We start from the raw sequence: 23,156 nt of genomic DNA on the forward strand, positions 1-23,156 counted from the left end.
TGCAAATGCATTAAGTAGGAGCTAATTATTGTTGACATAAATGTAGGTTGAAATGGTTGGGTTTGATGAACTTAAGAATCTGTACTCTGAGGATCTTGACATTGTAGAGGCTTGAAAGGATTGTAAAGAACTTGTTACACTAGAGAGGACTAGGTAGTTGGAATATATGATCTAGCATGGCATGTTGTTCAAGGGCAGTCAATTTTCTATCCAAGGAGTTCCTTGAGGGAGAACTTGATCAAGGAGAAACATAGTGGAGCGATGGTAGGACAATTTGGTCGAGCTAAAATTGTTTGCACTATTATTGAGTATTATTATTGGCCTTAGTTTCCATAAGATTTGACAAATTTTTTGCAAATTTTACAAGGACATCACACAACTAAAGTAGTTAGTCATAATAATGGACTTTATCAACCATTGTCAATTCCATCAAATCCCTAGGAGGACATAAGTATGGATTTTTTTCTTGGGTTTCCAAGGACACAAAGAGGTAATGACTCAATATTTGTGGTGGGTGATAGGTCCTCCAAGATGGCATATTTAATTCCATGCCACAAGACTCATGATGCAGTGCATATTCCAGATTTTTTTTTCAAAGAGGTGGTTAGGCTACATGGTCTCCCAAAAAGTACTGTTCTTAATAGAGATACTAAATTTTTTGGGTATTTCTGGAGGACTTTGTGGAAGAAGTTAAAGATAGAATTAAAGTTTAGTTCTACATATCATCTGCAGATTCATGGACAAAGAGAAGTGGTGAATAGAAGCCTCAACAATTTGCTAAGGTATTTAGTAGGAGATAGACCAATGGATGAGATTTGATTCTACCCAAAGAAATTGTTTCTTGTAATAATTATGTGAATAGGATTATAGGTAGGTCACCATTCCAAATTATGTATATTAGTAGTCCAAGGACTGGACTAGAGTTGAGGAAGATGGAGCAAGGAGAGAGGACTAGTGTTGAGGTAGAAGAATTTTCTAAACATGTCACCCAAACCTATATGAAGAGGTATGTGCACACATTACCAAGATGAACCTATAGTATAAGGCTAGAGAAGATCATAAGAGGTGACATAAGGAGTTCCAAATTGGAGATCTAGTTACGGTGTACTTGAGGAAGGAATGATTCCCAGTGGGAACCTACAAAAAATTGAAGATTAAGAAAATTAGTTCTTGCAAGATTTTGAAGAAACGTTATTCAACAAATTCATATAAGATGGAGTTACTAGTTGGGATCCATATTTTACCTATTTTTGATATTGTAGACTTAACATAGTATCATGAATATGGTGCAGAGGAGTTGATATTGGTTTCATGTCCCATTACTACTTTTGAAGGAGGAGATTGAAGAAATTATGAATAGTTGTGTGGGTTGGAGTACTAGAAATGTACAGTATGAGGATTACCTAATGAAGTGTAATGGATAACTATTGGAGAATTGAACACGGTTATCCATGATAAAGGTTTCCCATTTGGGTTTTCCTCTACCATATAAAAAGTGATAGGGTCACTTTTCAATTTACCCTAAGTGTATGATACAGGAGCATCCAATAGTGTAAGGTAAATCCCATATCACCCAAACATATACTTAGAGTTATATTTTTTTAATTTGGTTTTACTTTTGGATACCCATTTGGGTCAAACAAAGATTCTAATTCTCATAGTTCCACTATTCATTTTATGGGTTAGTATTTTTTAGCACTTCAGGGTATGTGCTAGTGTAGAAAATGGGCCATTTTGTAATTGAAATATAATTATGATGATTTCAAGGGTGTAAGTTCGAGGGGTGATTGAAATTTTAATTTTAAGCACTCCAAAAAAATAATTAGGTCAAAAGGCTTCATGGTTTGAGGGTTATTGCAATTTTAAATTTCTTAGAGACCCCTTAAGAATGCTTCAAAGTAAGATTTTTGGTAGTAAACATCCTTGTATGGGCCTTAAAAGTGGGGGAAAGAAACTTTTTTCCATGTGCCTACAAATTTCTTGGAGATCTTTTCAAAAAAGTAAATGGTTCGTCAATTAGAGTTTTGAATCAAAAGTTATGCCTCCCAGAAGTTGGACTACCATTTTTGGATTCTTATAATCTTTCATAGACTTTTGACGTGTTTTCTAGAAGACGTGTTTTTTAGAAGACATATTTTCTAGAATTTTATGATTTGAAGGTGGATACAAAATGGCATATTCTAAATTGTATTCTTAACCATAAACATAAGTCGAGATACTTAAGCGCATTTTTTGCATTGTAAAGGAAATTTTTGTGGAGTTTGGGAGAAGGTATTGTGAGAAAGGTTTTTCTCCAAGATAGTGAGAAGATGCATCCATGAAGAGAGTGTGTTGGAAGAGCATGAGGATTTCCCCTTGATGTTAGAACCCTCCAGAGATAGGTTTAGGCTTTGCAAGAGGAGATCCATAAAGGGATGATTCCTACCATAAGGGGCAAAAGCGAGGAGGAAAATGAAGAAGAAGGAAATGTTGTGCAGGAAGGAGAAGAAGAAAAATCCTCAACCAAGTAGAGGAGAAGCTCTTTATGGCCATTTCCAGGTTTGGAAAAAGACCTAAACTCTAGGTCGGTATTTTTTTGGGAAATCTAAACCTAGATGAGTTGATTGACTAGATCAATGAGTTGGAGGAGTATTTTGAGTATGAGGATATTGAGGACTCTAATAGGATTAAGTTTTCAAAGGCTAGACTGAAGGCCCATGCCAAAATTTGGTGGAAAGAGATTTAGTTAGAGAGGAATAGAAGAGAGAAGGAGAAAATCACAAGATGTGATCATATGGTAGCCAAATTAAAGAAGCAATTCATTCCCATCGACTATGAGCTTGATTTGTTCAAGAAAATGCAAAGGTTAAAGAAAGTAGGAAAATATGTCATAGAATATGCAAATAAGTTTTACTAGAAAGTCCTTATTAGGATGGGGCATGCAAAAGAAAAAAAGGAGAAGGTTTCTTGTTACCTTAATGGGTTAAGAACTACCATTTAGGAGGATCTCAATCTGGTTAGAATGAGCAACATTGAAGATGTGTACCAGTTTGCCTTATGGGTTGAGAAGAATCTACACAAAAAATTTAATGGAAAGAAAAGAAGGTGTTGTCAAGGATGAAGGGGAAGTGGTAGGTCTTTTATAGGCCAAAATGAGGACCAAAAGAAAAATGAAGATGTGGTTATGAGCCAAAACTCGAGGAGTGATGGTTTCAATTGCTTCCATGACCAAAAATTTGGAGACCAAAGAGGAAGAGGTAGAGGACATGGAAAAGTTTTAGGAAGAGGAGGCTTTTGTGATATACTTTTTCCTTTTAATAAAGAAGGCCATTGCACCTATGAATGCCCTCAACACCAAGGAAGGACATATACGAGAGGTGATGGTCAAGAAAGTATTTCACATGTGGATGATGATGCTAATTCATTGCATTCAAAGGATGTAGAAAGATGATAGGTTCTAATTAATGAAAGGGTCATACTAAGCGATGAGATTGAACTTGGACAAAGGAGGATTTTTTTTCATACTAGGCGCAAGTGTGAGGGAAAATATTGTGATGTGATTATTGATGGTGGAAGCACTACTGACTTGGTGTCAGAGGAGATGGTCTCAAAGATAAAGCTTAAGAGGGAGAAACATCCCCATCCATATTAGATTTTTGGGTGTAGGATGATCATAACGTCTCCATTAGTGATAAATTTTTGGTGAAGTTCAAGATTGGGAGTTACCATGATGAGGTTCTCTATGACATCATACTGATGGTTGTATGCCATTTTTTGTTGGGAAGTCAGGGATAGTATGATAGGCATGCTATACATGATGGTCATGCAAAAACCTATTCTATGATGAAGGATGAAGCTTGTTATAAATTGAAGCCCTTGATAAAGGGAGATGAAAAGGTCTACAGTAGTGCTAGGTATGTCTTTTTGATAGAATTTTTTTTTTGGATGGCATGAAACATTAGCATATGTATTATTATTTAATTTCTAGAAAGGATAAGGAAGATAGTAGTGAAACCCCACTTGAAGTCTTTAGTCTATTAAGTGAGTACAAAATATGATATCTGATAATGTTCTAGAAGGTTAGTACTAGTAAGGAAAATCAATCATAAAATAGATTTAATCCATGGAGGTAGTTTTCCTAACAAGGCTACTCATAGGATGACTCTTAACACTAAGGAGTTGAATAAATAAGTTCAAAAGTTTTTGAGGAAATGTCTAATTTGAGAGAGCCTGAGTTCATGTGCAATACCTACAATACTAGCACCAAAGAAGTATGGATAATGGAGGATGTGTATAGAATCTAAAGCTATAAACAAGATAACCATCAATTACTAGTTTTCTTTGCCAAGGATGTATGATCTTATGGACTTTTTGAGTAGAGCTCAGTACTTCACAAAGATCGACCTTAAGAGTGGCTATCACTAAATAAAAATAAGAGAGGGAGATGAGTGGAATATTGCATCCAAGACAAAAGAGGGTCTATATGAGTGGTTAGCCATGCACTTTGGACTAACCAAAGTGCCAAGCACATTCATGCGACTTATGAATGAAGTAATAAAGAATATTTTGGGAAAAAATGTTATTGTATATTTGGATGATATTTTAATTTTCAATAAGTTGTTGAATGAATATTTTTTCCACATTTGTATTGTCCTTGAGAAGTTGAGGGAAGATAAATTATTGATTAATTTGAAGAAGTGTAGCTTTGTCAAAAAAGGAGTTAGTCTATTTGGGATTTGGTGTATCAGTTAAAGGTCTCAAAATAGACCTAGAGAAGGTAAAGATCATCCAAGAATGACCTAATCCAAGGTCTTCCACTGAGGTGAGGTCATTCCATGGTTTGGCCAATTTTTATTGAAATTTCATTAGTAATTTTAGTAGTATATGTGCACCCCTAACTAAAACAATAAGAGGGGATAGAAAATAGTTCATGTTGATAGATGTAGGGAGTTTTGAGCTGTTGATGAAGAAGTCGATAGAGCAACTAGTGTTGTCACTTCTTGATTTTAAAAAAGTGTTCTACATGGATTGTGATGCTAGTGGTAGTGCTACTGGAGTTGCATTGAGCCAAGAAGTTAAGTCTATTGCTTATTTTAGTGAAAAATTGAATGATGCAAAGAAGAAGCATTCTATTTTTGATCAAGAGTTGTATGAAATAGTTCAGTCCTTAAAGAAATGGAGGCATTATTTGTTTCCAAAAGAATTTTTCTTGTATACTAATTATCAATAATTATAATACCTAACTAGCAAAGGTAAGTTAAATCAAAGACATTATAAATGGGTAGACTTATTGTAGATCTAATAGGGTTACAAATGCATTAAGTAGGAGACAATTATTGTTGATAGAAATGTAGGTTGAAGTGGTTTGGTTTGATGAACTCAAGAATATTTACCCTAAGGTTCCTAACTTTTCAGAGGCTTGGAAGGCTTTTAAAGAACCTATTACTCTGGAGAGGACAAGGTGGTTGAATTACATGATCCAACATAGTATGTTATTCAGGGGCAATCAACTGTGTATCCCAAGGAGTTACATGAGAGAGAAATTGATCAAGGAGAAACATATTGGAAGGATGGTAGGATACTTTGGTTGAGATAGGATTATCAATATGGTTAGTGAGCATCATTTTTTGCCTCAGTTTTTATAGGATGTGAAGAAGTTTATTCAAAGTTGTCAAGTATGTCAAATAGATAAAGGAGAGAATCGTAATACTAGACTCTATCATCCATTCCATGTTCCATAAAGCTTTGGGAGGACATAAGTATGTATTTTGTTCTTGGGTTTCCTAGGACACAAAGGAGTAATGACTCATTAATTTTTGTGGTGGTCCTCCAAGTTGGCATATTTAATTCCATGCCACAAGACTCATGATCCAATGCTTATTGCAAATTTATTTTTCAAAAAGGTGGTGAGGCTACATGGTCTCCCAAAAAGTATTGTTTTTGATGGAGATACTAAATTTTTTTGGTATTTCTAGAGGATTTTATGGAAGAAGTTGAAAATATAATTGAAGTTCAATTTTACACATCATCTGCAGACCGATGGACAAACATAAGTGGTGAATAGAAGTCTCGACAATTCACTAAAGTGTTTAGTAGGAGATAATCCCAAGGGATGAGATTTGATTCTACCACAAGTTGAATTTTCTTATAATAATTATGTAACAAGGATTACTGATAGGTCACCATTCCAAATTGTGTATGGAAATAATCTAAGGACTACCCTAGAGTTGAGGAAGATAGAGCAAGGAGAGAGGACTAGTGCTAAGGTAGAAGAATTTTCTAAACATGTCAAAAACCTACATGAGGAGGTATGTACACATATTACTAAGATGAACCTATAGTGTAAGGCTAGAGAAAATTAAAAGAGGAGACATAAGGAGTTCCAAGTTAGGTCTCTAGTTATGGTGTACTTGAGGAAGGAACAATTCCCATTCGGCACTTATAAGAAGCTGAATATTAAAAAATTTGGTACTTGCAAGATTTTGAAGAAACATTATTCAGGAAATGCATATGAGGTGGGGTTGCCAGCTAGGATCCATATTTTCCTGGTTTTTTATATTTCTTACTTAACATAATATCACGAAGATGGTGTAGAGGAGGAGTTGATACTAGGGTTGTGGCCCATTCCTAATTCTAAGAAGAAGGAGATTGGAGAAATTATAGATAGTCGTGTGGGTAAGAGTACTAAAAACATGTAGTATGAGGATTACCTAATGAAGTGGAAGGGATGACAATTGGATGATTCAATGTGGTTACCCAATATTGATCACTTAACATAATATCTTGAAGATGGTATAGAGGAGGAGTTGATATAGGAGCCATGTCCTATTCCTACTTCTAAGAAGGAGGAGATTGAAGAAATTCTAGATAGTCATGTGGGTTAGAGTACTAAAAACATGTAGTATGAGGAGTACCTAGTGAAAAAGAAGGGATGACCATTGGATGTAATGTCCCGCTTGAGAACCCACGATAAATAAACCCAACATGTTACAATGTTTACTAAACTTTTTTTTTGAAGTTTAAACAACACAAGACAGAAATAATGTGGAAGAAATATATACAGTCACATCAAGTAAACATAAGAAAATTAAAAATATAGTTTCCATTCCTCAAAGGTTCCTTCATGTTGAGTCAAATTAAATTTTTTGTATTAATTAGTTTAAGTTTAAAGTACAAAGTCTTCTGATCATAAAGGAATAATAGATACATTATCACATAAGAAACTGTGTAAGTACAACTAATAATATGAAAGAACATCTAATGAATAACATCTAGTGCACATGTCAAAGGGTATGTGAAAATAGATGCAAGTAAATCAATATACAATACAATATCTCGTAGAATCTCAAAACACATGATACATAGATACCTCAAATGAATAGAAGTCTCCAAGATATGAATAAGAATGATAATGGTACCACTATATCAATAGGAATCTGACAACTAGTAATATAAGGGGGATTCAAATGGTAAGAAGATACTACCTCCTAACTAAGTGGTCACCTAATCAGGCTCCCACTCCCACCATGCAAAAGACATAATGTAGGATCCACATATAGATAATTAAATCATAAAATAATTGCATGCAAGGAATCCTAATAGTCAAAACCACCTCAAGGGTAGCACAAACTATGTAAGAAGAAGAGATAATCAAAATTGAAAGGAAACTCATTCCAATACCAACACCACATACCAAATCAACATACAAATACCAAGTATAAAAAAGATACAACCACCTCCAAATCAATGTCAAGTGTCAAAAATGAAATAGACAATAGATAACAACTTTCATCAATAACAGTAAACCACCAATCACTAACTCCAATAATAAAAACGACACCAATGAATAGCTAATCATTCATTAATAAAGTCAATTTTCAACAATAAATATAACATCACAAGTAATATCCAACAAGTACACCACTAGAAGAAAATTTTAAGAAAAACCACGAAGGAGACTTAGGTTACATATTATGGAGTTTCATCCCATGAGCCAACTCAAAGGTTACCCTAGCAGTCTCTGAGGGCCTCGACCCCCTAGTGACTCTATACAGAACTAGAATGCCCTCTTGTGAAGTTGAAGAGACTAGTCATAACTCTCAAGGTATCATCTTATTTTGATCCTTAGTCTATACAAGAACTCAAGGCATGGACAAGGAAAAATCTATATCTTATCTTTTAAATTTATCTCAAGGCATGGGTGAGGGCAGTATTTTAATTACTATGTTATGACTTGTTACACAACTTACAATGAATTACATTGGTAGCCACTTTGGGCCCTGAGCCCTATTGCAAGCCACTCCCATAGACATGCACCTAGACTACCTTCTTGAAACTCATATACCACAATTGTGTCTCATACCACAAAAGTTATATTGATCAAATTTAGTTCCTTAACATGCAACTCAAAAATAACATTGCTTCTCAAAGCCCAATTTCTCATAAATGCTCAATAACATAAACATCATAAAACATAAATCTCAATTTAAATCATAAAGTTCATCATGACATCTAGTCAAATAATCATAAAAGAAATATAAAAATCCTCTCTAGTTCAAATCCTAATTGGGGCAACTAAACAACCCGCAAAGAAAAATTATCATGAAAATAAACATCACAAGGCTATAAATAGAATATTAGAAATCACATAATTTTCAACCATATGATTTAATCTCATCATTTTCTCTTGTTTAGTTTGAGTCATAAGGATATGTTTAGAAATAAAGTAAGAATATACATGTTAATATAATTTGTTATGCTAATATACTTATTTAAATCAATAAGTGTTTAAATGTCAAAACTCTTTGCATATAAAATATTATATTATTAATTTAAATAATCTTAAATCATGAATGATTTAATTAATATCAATTTCATTTCTAAAATATTATTATGACTTCTATTAAAGTCTAATATTAATATTTACTTTTTCTTTAATTCATAATGCAACTAGAGATAAAATTATAAATTTAATCGAATTATTTATAATTTCTCTCATAAAGTCAAATAGTTATTAACTAGATGATTACAAAGTGAACTCCACAACAACTTTTCTTGATATATATAAAAATTATAAAAATTTATTTATTAACTTCCCTCTTGTATTAATAAATATAAAATCATTTATATGCAACTAAGAGATTAACACGACTTAAAGAATCACTAATTCTAACATTCACTTTAAGTTAATGAATAATATTATTTAATTTTTGAAATTAATAAATAATAATAATTTATTTTTAATTAATATTTTAGTTTTTAATTTTTTTAATTAATAAATAATTCTAAAATATATATAAATATTATAATAAATATGAAAATTATTTTTTTCTAAAAAGAGTAGAATTATGTAATTTTTTGTTTTCACATGGCTAAGATCTTCCAAAACATGCAATCATGTGTTTTTTATTAATTTTCTATCTTGAATGCATTTGATTTCTAGAAATATTCTCAACCAACAATTTTGTTTAGTTTGGAGGCAGTTATATGTTTTGCTTGATGAATCTTTACAAGGGTTTCTATTGAATTTTCTAGATAATTCTCTTTCAAAACCTAACTAAAAAGAATCATTGTCCTTTAAAATTTAATGTTGAATATTCTAAGTTAATATTCAACAACATGATTCTATAGTTTATGTCTAACTATAGTTTTCAAACAATGCATGAATCAATTTTATTTCTTAATTGCAAATCAAAATTCTCTTTCATATTTTATCCTATAAATTTCAACAAATAAATTTCAGTAGTATAACAGACATGAGGTAGATAGGTCTTCCAAAATAATTTTAACAAATGAGTTCTTAGACCTACCTCAATCCGATAGCTAAAATTATGGAAAATCTGGTAAATGCATGCAAACTCAAACCCTCTGAAATTATTTTATTTCAAATCCAAAAATTTTGCCCCAATACTTGTGTGTAGAAATGAGCTTGAATCTCTTAATAAAGAGTTTAACTTGATCTAGGGTTTTCGATTTTCAAACATGCACATGCCTCTCCTTAAAAAAACTTTTATTATTTAATCCTTTCATGCACACTTAAAGAATTTTTTAAATTAAAATATTCTTTTATATTTTATTTTTCCCCACTTTATTAATTAATGCAAGCACTATTTAAAGTGTAGTTTATTATTTAAATTAATAATAATAATTAAAGCTCATTATTTAATTAAAATAATTTTAATTATTATTAATTAAATAATTATAATAAAATAATATTAAATCCTTAATCTTTTAATATATTCTAATTCTTATTGTATCCAACTTGTTAAATTAGATATTTAAATTAAATGTTTTAAAAGTACATATTTAACTAATTTCTAATTAATTAAATATCATCACATTCTAATTTCTCTTTAACCAATTTTCTAAAATTAGACTTCTAAATTAAGTCTTTTAAATTTAAGCATACATTTAATTAGTTTTTAATTAATTGAATATTCACATATTTTAATATTTTCTTTTTAATCAAATAATAGTTATTAATTATCAATATTATATGATTAAATAAAATATTGTAATTAAATCATATACAAAATTAATTCATGATACAAAAGGTGACATGAAGGGTTTTGACCATAGTTGATGCTCATAGGATCATGAGTTTGAGTTTTGATCAAAATATATAAGGAGCTTCACTCGCCAAGCTGGACAAAGGGGAACTCTTGACCAATCGAGTAGCAGGAAAGGTATAGAGAGACAATTGAATATGGTTGACATATGCTTTTCTATCTTATTTGGCAATTTCATGAAAGAAGAAGTAGCTCTTTGATGATAGATTTGATCTTTTCGATCTCTTGCAACCACTTGCATCATTCCCCAGGCGTAATAAATATAAAAGAACACACCATCACCACCTATTGATCCATCTACTTACTTAGAAGATTAATGGTCATCATTCCTATCCTCTTAGAGATAGTTTGGTGGATAAGTGATCTTCTTGCATTTGGATTTTTCTGTGATCAGATCTTTTCCATTTTTTCCAGTAATTATTCCCTGCAAATTTGAAAGCAATTGTTGAGTTTTATCTTAGGGTGGAAGCTATCTAAGTTATGCTTACACTATAAAAGTAGATTTTTTAATCTTTCTTAGGGTCAGACCTTCTCCATTTCTTTGGTATTTCCTAGCATGCTACTGTAAATTCCCTCTTTTTCCTCTGAATTATATGGCATCTTATCTTATCTCCTTTAGCCACCAATGTACTATACAATCTTATCTTCCTCTCTTCGATCTACTGTGGATACCTATAACCTACATTTCTATATCTCTTTTGGCCCATGAATGATAAGAAGTGAAGTTATTTTTCCTTGTGTCACTCATTTGGTTGTCTAATTTGTATGTGGCGAATGGATTGAAGTAAGTCTGAATCTGTATATCTTTGGATTTCCATGATAGTTGTATTGTGCATATATGGGTAGAGATTGGTATGAACACCCTATTTTGGTGCATCACCTCTTTAGAATAGATAGGTAGTTACTTTCATGCATTCCTTCTCCCTTTTCTCTTCAAGAGTAGTTTAAGTACATTCTAATAGTAGAGGAAGCTGGCCTTCTTCAGAGACTCAACTTCATATTTCAAGTCCCATAGCTTGGAGGTTATTTCCATGTTTCAAAAGGTTGTCCTTAGGTAAAAAATTTGGACAAGGGTGCCAGTTTTTGTGACAACAACCATTTTTATGGAGTTTGGAAGAAGGATCTATGAGAAGGATTTTTCTCCAGAATCTGATAACATTGTGAGCCCATAGGACATGTAGATGAGTCTCTTTTGGCAATGAATGTAATATCATGTCATTTTTTGATAATACAATTCTCCTTTTCCTATTATGTTCATTTTTTCTTGGGTTGTGCCCTAATTAGAACCTGATGTTTGCTAATCTTCAATTCCTTCTTTGACTAATTTTTTTTGTGATTAGTTCTTAGTTTGAGAAAAGTTATGTATTTAATTTGGATCATGAATTTAATGTTAGGATCCTATCTTGGGATGTCTATAGACCATTTTCAAGGTCAACCTTCTACTATGTAATAATCTTAAATCTTTTATAAGTCATTTTGGCAAGTATAAGTAGGGGTTTTTAGGTTAATTTAAGTATCACTTAGAGGGAATAGAGAGTAGATATTCTTGGAAGAGAAAATTTAGGGTTGGATCATTGATCTCGAAGTTGTATCTTTGTATTGGTTAGATTGAGAAGGCCTTATAGCTAGACATGTATGTTGATAACTTGATGAATCAATAAAGTGTTTTTTTTTATTCTCTCTTTGGTGTTGTTCTTTGTGTTGTTTTCTTCCATTGTTTTTACTCAACATGGTGGTTGGATAGTTAGGTGTGCCTCTAGCCTTAGTTGTTTAGATCCTCCTTGCACCTGTTATTAAATCTTGACCAATATTTTATGATTCAAATTTTTTCTCAATAATATTTTATGTGTCATTGAGTAGAGTGATTGGCCACCAATTTTTGTCTAACTTATCTAAATCCTTGAGAAGTAACTTAAAGATCCCTTTATTGATATTATGCAAAATACCCCATTTTTTAATGAAAACTCTCTAATCATGGAACAATTTATCTTCTTTCACCCAATCATTGTATATAATTGTTCATGATATTTGTATCTTTTGTAGTCTCTTCTTGGAATATTCCTCTTCTCAACAACATCCTCCTCAGAGATTCTTTTTGGAATAAATTGTTTAAGGTTAGATATAGTATTTTGGCTATATATGATATCCTCCCGAGAAGTTAAAAAAAACTCACTTAACTAGCTAATTTCAACCTCAAGTCTAAGTACTTAAATCTATTGTCTTGCAATTTCCTTAATGATTTTTTGGCAATAGTGACTTCTCAAAATTTCCCATTTAAGGGGCCCTGTATGAGAGTTTTGACTTTGAGAAGTCTCTCTTCAAGACTACTCTCAATATTTATTCTATTTATGACCCTCTTTTTACCAATGATTTGGAAAAAAAGTTTCCAATCATGTACATAATGGTCCCATTTCACTAAAGCTTCCATCTAGGTTGGTACAAGTTAAAAAATCCAAAAAGTTTCTATTTAGTTATTTATTTCCCTAAAAGAAAACATAGCTTCATTGTAATTGCCCTCTTTTATTAATTTAGTATATAATAAAAAGGTTGCACAAGAATGTGTACATAGGGTGGGAGTATGGGTACAAGTACAACTATTTTTCAAAATATGGGACTTGGGTACTTGGGCACATCGATTTTTTTTAAAGGAAAATCTAAAAATATGAGCCATGGCAATGGTTTTGTGAAACAAGAATAGTGACAAGATTTTTTGATGGCATGCATTGTTTTTTGTTTCAGATTTGCAATGTGTTTCTAATAATAACATGTACTAAATATTTTGATGCATAATAGAGAAGGAAAACTTCAAACATGGACAAGAAGATCATACATTAGATAACAATAACATATTTCAAGTGATAAACTTTCAACTTGATAAATGATAAAGCTTACAATTAATCCATGTTTATCAAAGTTTGAAAGGGATTAAATATAGAATTAAACTTGATAATCAAACAGTTAATATGCAAGCAAAAAAATTAGAATGAAAAAATAGAAATCTATGTGTACCCAGTACAGGTAAATGTTAGAAGCATGAATGATGATGATATTCCTATAGGGGAATATTATAGATATGTTATAATGATGATATGTTACATTCATGATTGTACTTGTCATTGATGTCAACATAACAGTTTTCTGTGGTATCTAATAGAAGAACAATAGAAAGATCAAGTTGGTATAGACAACTAGTTAAGTATTGTCACTATTCAAGGTTATGGGAGATACTTTTGAGTATCTAGTATGAGTTAACGTTGGGTGAAGAAATGTTAAGTTTGGAAGAAGTCATTTAAGTTTTGGTGATGTCTGTTCTGAGATAGAGTTTATAGAGGCATGTTCTAGTAAACATGTTATATCTCTTAGTAGAGTTGCTATTTTGAGAAACAAGGTTGAGGATGTGAAGAAGACATGTTGATGATGATGTAACTAAGCTTGCTCATCATAATATTGTATATACAAAAAGATATTCAAGTTGCAAGGTGAAAGATTAATGTTATTGCTAAGTCCAATGTGTCCTTAATGCGGTCCTCTAATAATCAATTGAGAAGGTCTAACAACTAACTTAGGGAATTTTCATATGGATTTGATATAAAAGAAGGGAATTTTCCTTTATCATGATGTGTGGATATGACATGGAGAAGTGATTATAAGTAGTAGAGAGAGCGAAATGCGAAGTTGAGTAGAGTAGAGTGAAAGTGAAAGAAACTTCATTGCCAAGGTTTTATTGTGTTATCCAAGGTTCGTGATCTAGTCTACAAGGTCTGAATGTGATTGGTTTGATTGATATAATAGAGGAAAGAGGAACTTAATAGTAAATTAATTGTTTGGGTAGTGAGCTCTTTATGTAATTGAAATTGTATTTTTGGGTAGTAGGCTCTTCTTTCATACATTATACTATAGCTCCTAATAGGGATTCAAAGTCTCCTAACAGGGACTCATATGTACTAAATGTTGTAGTATAATCCTAACAAGGTCCATCCTCTAACAAGGAATATTTATATTAATAAATCATCTTGTGGGCATCATTCTCATTGGGTTTTTCCCTCTAATCAAGGGATTTCCTTGTTAACATATTTGGTGTAATTGTTTAAGGTAGATAAATATTTTAATTGTTCGATAACTGATTCAACCTCCCCCCTCTCAGTTGTTTTGGTGGACTATTATTTCTAACAATTGGTATCAAAATGTCAGGTCCTTGAAGATAAAGTTTAATAGCTTTGGGAGATTAGTGGTGAGTTATTTTAGAAAATATAGTCTTGAGTCTGATGGACAAAATTTTGACACCTAGAAGATAGAATTTCTTGGTGAGAGATTAAAATTGTGTATAGCTGAGCATTGAGCTTCAAGATGGAGGCATGAGTAAAGATAGATCAAGATCCAAAGAAATGGAGATCAAGGAAGGTATTAATATACTTTCAAAGAGAGAACCAATAGGTATGAAAAATTTTGTTTGTTAGACATGTAAAGAATTTGGCCATTTTTCAAGCAGATGTCCAAATAGATTAAGAAAAGCTAGAAAGAATCTACATTCTGGTAAAGTTGATGAATTTAGAGTGTGTATGGAAAGATCCTTGAAGGACTATGTTAATGAGTCTAGATTGGTTAATGAAGAGAGAGTAATAGAGGAAACAATTTTGGAGACTATTATGGAAAGTGCAAATGTAAGAGTTGATGAGAAAGTTGGGATACAAGAGAGAATAGTTGATTACAATTTAGATGATAATGTTGTTACTAAACCAAGGAATGATGAAGTATTCCTTGAGACTATATTGATTTGCAGAATAAAGGAGAGCCAAGGAAGGAACAAAGATCTGAACCTTTAGTACAACCAAGAGTTGAGATCACAATGCCTACTACAGGTAAGAATATGACAAAGAATCATCCACCCAAATAGATCATCAGAAGAAGAGACAAAGGTGTGTTGACAATAAGCAGAGTCAATGAATAACTATTTGATATCTCAAATTGAACCTATTAATATAGATGAAGAATGTAAAGATGACTATTGGAAGCAAGCTATGAAAGAGGAATTAGATCAGATAGTAAAGAATGAGTGTTCAAAAACAAGATCTATGAGCAAGGTGAATTTGTAAGGAACAAAGCAAGATTAGTATGTAAAGGTTACTCACAACAAGAAGGAATAGACTATGATGAGAACTATGCTCCTATGACAAGAATAGAAACAATATGATTATTCTTAGCATATGCAGCACGTAAGAAATTTAAAGTGTATCAGATGGATGTCAAGTCAGTAATTTTGAATGGAGAACTTAAAGAGGAAGTGTACATAGAGTAGCCTAAAGGTTGTCCTTTGACAGATGATAAGGATGTAGTATGTAGACTAAAGAAAGTATTGTATGGCTTGAAGCAAGCACACAGAACCTGGTATGCAACGTTGGACAAGCATTTGACAAAGCTTGGATATAGAAAAGGTATGATAGGTAGTAATCTGTATTGGAAAGAAATTGATGATGGATTAATGATTTTGGTAATATTTGTTGATGATATCATATTTGGAGGAAATGATGATGAAAGTGACAATTTTGTAGAAGAAATGAGGAAAGAATTTGAAATGAATATGATAGGAAAAATGAAATATTTTCTAGGATTATAGATTGTATAGGATAAAGAAGGAATCTTTATTTCTTAGACTAAGTATTTGAAAGATTTACTGAAAAGGTTTCGTTTGGAAACATGTAAACCTGTTCGAACACCTATGGTAATTGGACACAAGTTATCTACAATGGATGAGACACCTATTATTGAGTAGAAGAAGTACAGATCTATGATTGAAATTTTGCAATATCTGACTCACACAAGGCTAGATATAACAAATGTAGTTAGAATTTTTGCAATATTGCAAGCTAATCTTAGAGAAGCGCATTATGTAGTAGTCAAAAGGATATTTAGATATCTAAAAGGAACACTAGTGTTTAGATTGTGGTATGACAGATCTAATGATTTCACTCTAAGTGCTCATACTAATGCTGATTGGGTAGGTGGTATGGATGGAAAAAAGAGCACAAGTGGTGGAGTCTTTTTTTCTTGGAGGAAGATTGGTTTCTTGGATAAGAAAGAAATAGGATTGTACCTCACAAAGTACATCAGAAGTAGAATATGTCATAACAACAAACAATTGCAATCAAGTTGTTTGGATGAAGTAGATGATAAAGGATATGAGGATAGAAATTAGTAAACCTATTGTCATACATTATGAAAATACAAGCATGGGAAATATGTCTAAGAATCCAGTATTGCATTCTAAGACTAAGCACATTTCTATTAAGTATTACATGTTGAGAGAGAAAGTTGCAAAAAAGGAAATTAGATTGGAGTATGTGAGCACTAAAGAGTAGATTGTAGATATATTGACTAAGCCTCTTCCCAAAGAGACTTTTGATTATTTACGAGGTATGTTAGGGGTTATGTCCCTTCCTCCATCAGAATAGATGATGCAAGAGTGAATTAGCCCAGTGTAATAGAGCACCATTATTTATTTGGACTGAATGTTGATGTTTCCTATATGGGGGAGTATTTGTGATGAATAGAGTCATCTAGGACTCTTGTTGGATGTTGTTTTGAATAATGTCTTTGGAAACTTGAGCTAGTAAGAATTAGTTGTTGCAAATTTTGATGGTTACTAAAACCTTTGACACTGATGTCAATGGGGGAGAAGTACTGCATGAAAAACATCATGGGGGAGAAACAAAAACAAGTACAACATGTTCAGGAGAAGTACAACATGGAAAAATAGATAGCACATTGAGGTATATCAATGGGGGAGAATGATTGATGAAGATGATTTGAAAAGAAAGGTTAACAACCTTTTGCAGCTAGTATTTTTGGAACTAGATGTTTTTCATCTAAGTTTCCATCAATGCTAAAGGGGGAGATTTTTGGAAGCATGAATTTTGATGATATTCCTATGGCGTATTATTATAGATATGGTATCATGATGATATCTTACATTCATGACTATGTTTGTCATTGATGTCAACATAGTAGTTTTCTGTGGTATCTAACAGAAGAACAACAGAAAGATCAAGTTTGTATGGATGGCTAGTTGAGTATTCTTACTATCCAAGGTTATGGGAGATACTTTTGAGTATCTAGTATATGCAGTTAATGTCGAGTGAATAAAGGTTAGGTCTAGAAGAAGTTATGTAAGTTTTGGTGATGTATGTTCTGAGATAGAATTTACAAAGGCATGTTTTGGTAAACTTGTTATATCTCTTAGTAGAGTTTCTATTCTAATAATCAAGGTTGAGGATGTGAATAAGACATTTGATGATGATGTAGCTAAGTTCACTCATCATAATAGTGTGTGTATAGAAAGATATTCAAGTTACAATTCAGAAGATTAATGTTATCACTAAGTGTAATGTGTTCTTAATGTGGTCCTATAATAATTAATTGAGAAGGTTTAACAACTCACTTAGGGAATTTTTTTGTGGATTCAATATAAAAGAATGACATTTTTCTTTATCATGATGTATGGATATGACATGTAGAAGTGATTGTAAGTAGTAGAAAGAGAAAAATTTGAAGTTGAGCAGAGTAAAGCAGAAGTGAAGGAAACTTCATTGCCAAATTTTTATTGTGTGATCTAAGGTTTGATATTTGGATCTGAGGTTAATGACCTGATCTACAAGGTCTGACAGTGATCAGTTCAATTGAAAAAATAGAGAAAAGAGAAACTTAATAGTATATTACTTATTTGGGCAATGAGCTCATCTTGTAATTGAAATTGCATGTTTGGGTAGTGGGCACTTCTTGCATACATTGCACTATGATTCCTAATAGGATTGTCACAATTCCTAATAGGGTTAGAATCTCTTAACAGAGATTCAAAGTCTCTTAGCAGGGACTCATATGTACTAAATGTTGTAATAGACTCCTAACAAGGTTCATCTTGTAAAAAGGAATATTTATATTAGTACATCATCTTCTAAGCATCATTTCCACTGGGGTTTTCCCTCTAATCAAGGGTTTTCCTAGTTAACATATCTAGTGTAATTGTCTATGTGCATCTTTTTATGGTCGTTGTTTACTTTGGTTAAATGGATAAGATTGTTTAAGGTTGATAAATGTTTTAATTGTTGGATAATTGATTCATGTAATGCCCTACCAAGGGATCCAAAAGAAATTAACTTAGAGTTTCACTAAGTTTACCAAACATTTTTTTTTAAAGTTAAGGATAATAACTTAACAATAATATTTGTAATATAGAGGAAGAAATTAACATTCACATAAACCATGAAACATATTAAAATTCTTAAGGGTCTATTGACATTGAATCACATTTAAGTTTAATTAATAATAAATCTAATAAATAATACATCCACATCAAATAATAATATACTAGTATGAAACCATTTAAATAAAATGCAAAATCATCCACTATACAGGTCATAAGGTATGAAAGGCTGAAATAATGTACATCATGAAATAAATTACATCATCTCTTGAGATCTAATGAAATCAAATACAATACACTAGTGCAACCATCTATCATAAAAATACAAGAATAGATAGAAAGGAACATCTACACAAACACATCCAACAATGACATTCGACGGTCAGATCTCAATGGTATAAGAATAAGCACTACCACCCAACCTCATGTAACCCAAAAAGGTCCACCCCCTATGCACTAAGGAGATAGTCTCAAATCCCAAATAGGATAAAAAAATCAACAATCAAAACCAACATCTAGGTTCAAGCAATCACTTGAAAGCAATCTAACTCAAAGGTACCAAGACACAAGTATCAACTAATCCTAGAGGAAACATAGACACGCAGGAAATCTACTATGCAAGTGGAAAAGTTTCATTACACGAATCAATTCTAGAGTTACCCTAGTAGTCTAACTTGACCCTGGACCCCTAATGACTCTATGGGGCAATAGTATCCTTTCATATTGACAAGGCATACTAACGATGCATGGTCGCAACCAAGCAATCTCTCTACTCTCATCCTAGTCTATACTAGCACTCAAGACATGGGCAAGAATATACAAAAGGATCTTATTAGGTTCATTTTATTCCCTTTTAGTGTATTGTTTTCACTTATTAAAAAAATTACAATGGGTTACCCTAGTAGCCCCTTTAGGCCCCGACCTCCATTGCAAGCCAGTTCTCGACATTACATATAGATAACCTACCCTAAGCTCATAAAAAATTACAAATCAAAGAATCATAGTATTTCACCTCAGCCCTATATAACTGACTAGAAAGCATAAAAAGGTAATTCACAATAACCCATTAATTCTTTACAAGAAACTAGAAAGAATCCAAAAAATATTGATTGAAGATTCAAAACAGTTAAGTCAAATATGTCATAGCATTACATCACCAAGAACAAATCATACAAAAACCTCAGTCCTATAAAAGCAACTGGAAAGAAATCAAAATACAATTGATCAAAGAATCAAAGGTTATACCAGATAGGTCACACCATTCACCTTAGTTTCATAAAAAAACACTGGAAAGCAATAACAATCAATATATCAACACACATCATAGAGCATACCAAACACATTACCATGGTTTAGTATACAAGATCGAGATCAAAACATCATCATGACATCACAAAATAGAACTCCTAAGCCTCTAGTAAACATCTTGACTAGCCAAAGCTAAGTCAAATCCAAAAACCCCAACACCAATAAATCACACGTTACATAAAGTGCATACAAAAGTGAATTTCATAATTCATTAGGTTTTGACAACCCTAAAGTTCACTATTTACTAAAGGTTTTTAGATTAAATAACAGATAATTTTATAATGGAAATCAATTTTCTCAAACAAGAGTTTCAACCTAGATAACTTCTAAAAATAGAAACACAACAAACATGAAGAAGACATGAATTAGAAGAATGAGCAACTACTGCACAAACTCACAAGATTCTACCTAGATCTGATGCTAAAACAATGAATGCACAAACATGCCAACACCAGCTAGTTCCCGACATTACATATAGATAATCTACCCTAAGCTCATAAAAAATTACAAATCAAAGAATCATAGTATTTCACCTCAGCCCTATACAAGTGACTAGAAAGCATAAAAAGGTAATTCACAATAACCCATCAATTCTTTACAAGAAACTAGAAAGTATCCAAAAAATATTGATTGAAGATTCAAAATAGTTAAGTCAAATATGACATAGCATTACATCACCAAGAACAAATCAAACAAAAACTTCAGTCCTATAAATGCGACTGGAAAGCAATCAAAATACAACTGATCGAAGAATCAAAGGTTATATCAGATAGGTCACACCATTCACCTCAGTTTCACAAAAGAACACTAGAAAGAAATAACAATCAATAGATCAACACACATCATAGAGCATACCAGACACATTACCATGGTTGAGTATACAAGATCGAGATCAAAACATCATCATGACATCACAAAATAGAACTCCTAAGCCTCTAGTAAACATCTTGACTAGCCAAAGCTAAGTCAAACCCAAAAACTCCAACACCAATAAATCACACGTTACATAAAGTGCATACAAAAGTGAATTTCATAATTCATTACATTTTGACAACCCTAAAATTCACTATTTACTAAAGGTTTTTAGATTAAATCATAGATAATTTTATAATGGAAATCAATTTTCTCAAAAAAGAGTTTCAACCTAGAAAACTTTTGAAAATAGAAACACAACAAACATGAAGAAGACATGAATTAGAAGAATGAGCAACTACTCCACAAACTCACAAGATTCTACCTAGATCTGATGCTAAAACAATGAATGCACAAACATGCAAGAATCTTCCTTTTCCTTCTAAAACCCTTTTTTTAAAAATTGGCTCCTCCAAACCTCTGTATCTAGAAATGAGCTATAATTTTCTTAATGAAGAGTTTTTACCCCAGATCATGGCTTTGATCATGCGATCATGTGAAAACCCTTTGTCGTTAATTACTATATTTTAATTTTCATGCACACACTTTATGCAATTTAATTAAAATAAACTTTATTAAATTAGAGCTTTCTCTCCCTTATTAAATCATGTAACGTTTTTAATATAATATTTATTAATTTAACTAATAATATTGTTTAGATTTTATTAAAAATAAAACTCTTAAATAAATTATTATTAAATCAAATAAATATAAATACGCCTAAATTAGAACTTTAATCCAATCTTTTAAATTTAATCCTTTCATGCACATTTAAATAACTTTATAATTAAAATATTCTTTATATTTTGTTTTCCTCCACTTATTAATTAGTGTAAGCACTATTTAAAGCATACTTTATTATTTAAATTAAGAAGAATAATTAAAGCTCATTATTTAAATGCAACTCTAATTTAATAATTATTAATTGTATAATCATAATAAAATAATATTAAATATTTAATCTTTTAATAGTTTAATTATAATTTTATCCAACTTCTTAAATTACACTTTTAAAATAAATATTTTAAACTAAAGTAAATATTTAATTAATTTCTAAGTAATTAAATAACATCATATTCTAATCTTTCTTTAACCAATTTTCTAAATTTAGATCTTTAAATTTAGACATCTAATTTAGACTTCTAAATTTAAACTTTTTATTTAAAGCATAAATTTAATTAGTTTTTAATTAATCAAATATTCACATATTTTAATGTTTTATTTTTTATCAAATAATATTTATTACTCAACTATTAATATTATTTAGAATTTATAATTAAAATAAAACTCTTAAATAATAATTATTAAATTAAATAAATATAAATATAATTATTATTAAATGAAATAAATATAAATATGCTAAAATTATAACTTTAATTTAATTTTTTTAATTTTATTCTTTTATTTAATGAATGTTTTGATTAATTAAATATAATTAAATATTGAATTTTCTATATACAATTTTCATGCAATAACTTTAAGCAATTTAAATTAAAATATCTTTACTAAATTAATTTTCTTTCTCACTTTAATTAATCATGAGACATCTTTAATATCATATTTATTAATTTAACTAATAATATTATTTAGAGTTTATTAAATAAAATAAAACTCTTAAATAAATTATTATTAAATTAAATAATTATAAATATGCCAAAATTAAAACTATAACTTTATCTTTAAATTTTATTCAATTATTTAAGTAAATCACTGGACATTTTTAGTAATATATTTATTAACTTAATTAATAAAATAATTTAGAGTTTATTATTAAAATAAAAATCCTAAATAATTATCATCAAATTAAGTAAATATAAATATGTCAAAAATAGAACTTTAATAAAATCTTTAAATTTGATTCTTTTATTTAATTAATTTCTCAATTAATTAAATATAATTTAATATCAAATTTCTTTATAAAATTTTCATTTAATTAAATCATTAAATTATCTTTTAATTTGATTTAATTATAACAGAAAATCACCACATACTCATAAAACTAAAAATGATAACTCAACTAAAGGCAAAGAACATAATCAAACTCAAGGGTCAAAATCATGAATTCGCGTCACTTGACGAATTTGGATGGGTAAACTAACTTAGACTCCTATTTTCTAGGACAATTGGCCTAGGGTTTAGGATTTGGACTCGAGAGTTATCTCCCCACTTATACCATTGAAATATTGTGATAG

This window comes from Cupressus sempervirens, chromosome 4 (genome assembly GCF_028749045.1).
Source record: "Cupressus sempervirens isolate cs-2001-9-10 chromosome 4, ASM2874904v1, whole genome shotgun sequence".
NCBI classification, from domain to species: domain Eukaryota; kingdom Viridiplantae; phylum Streptophyta; class Pinopsida; order Cupressales; family Cupressaceae; genus Cupressus; species Cupressus sempervirens.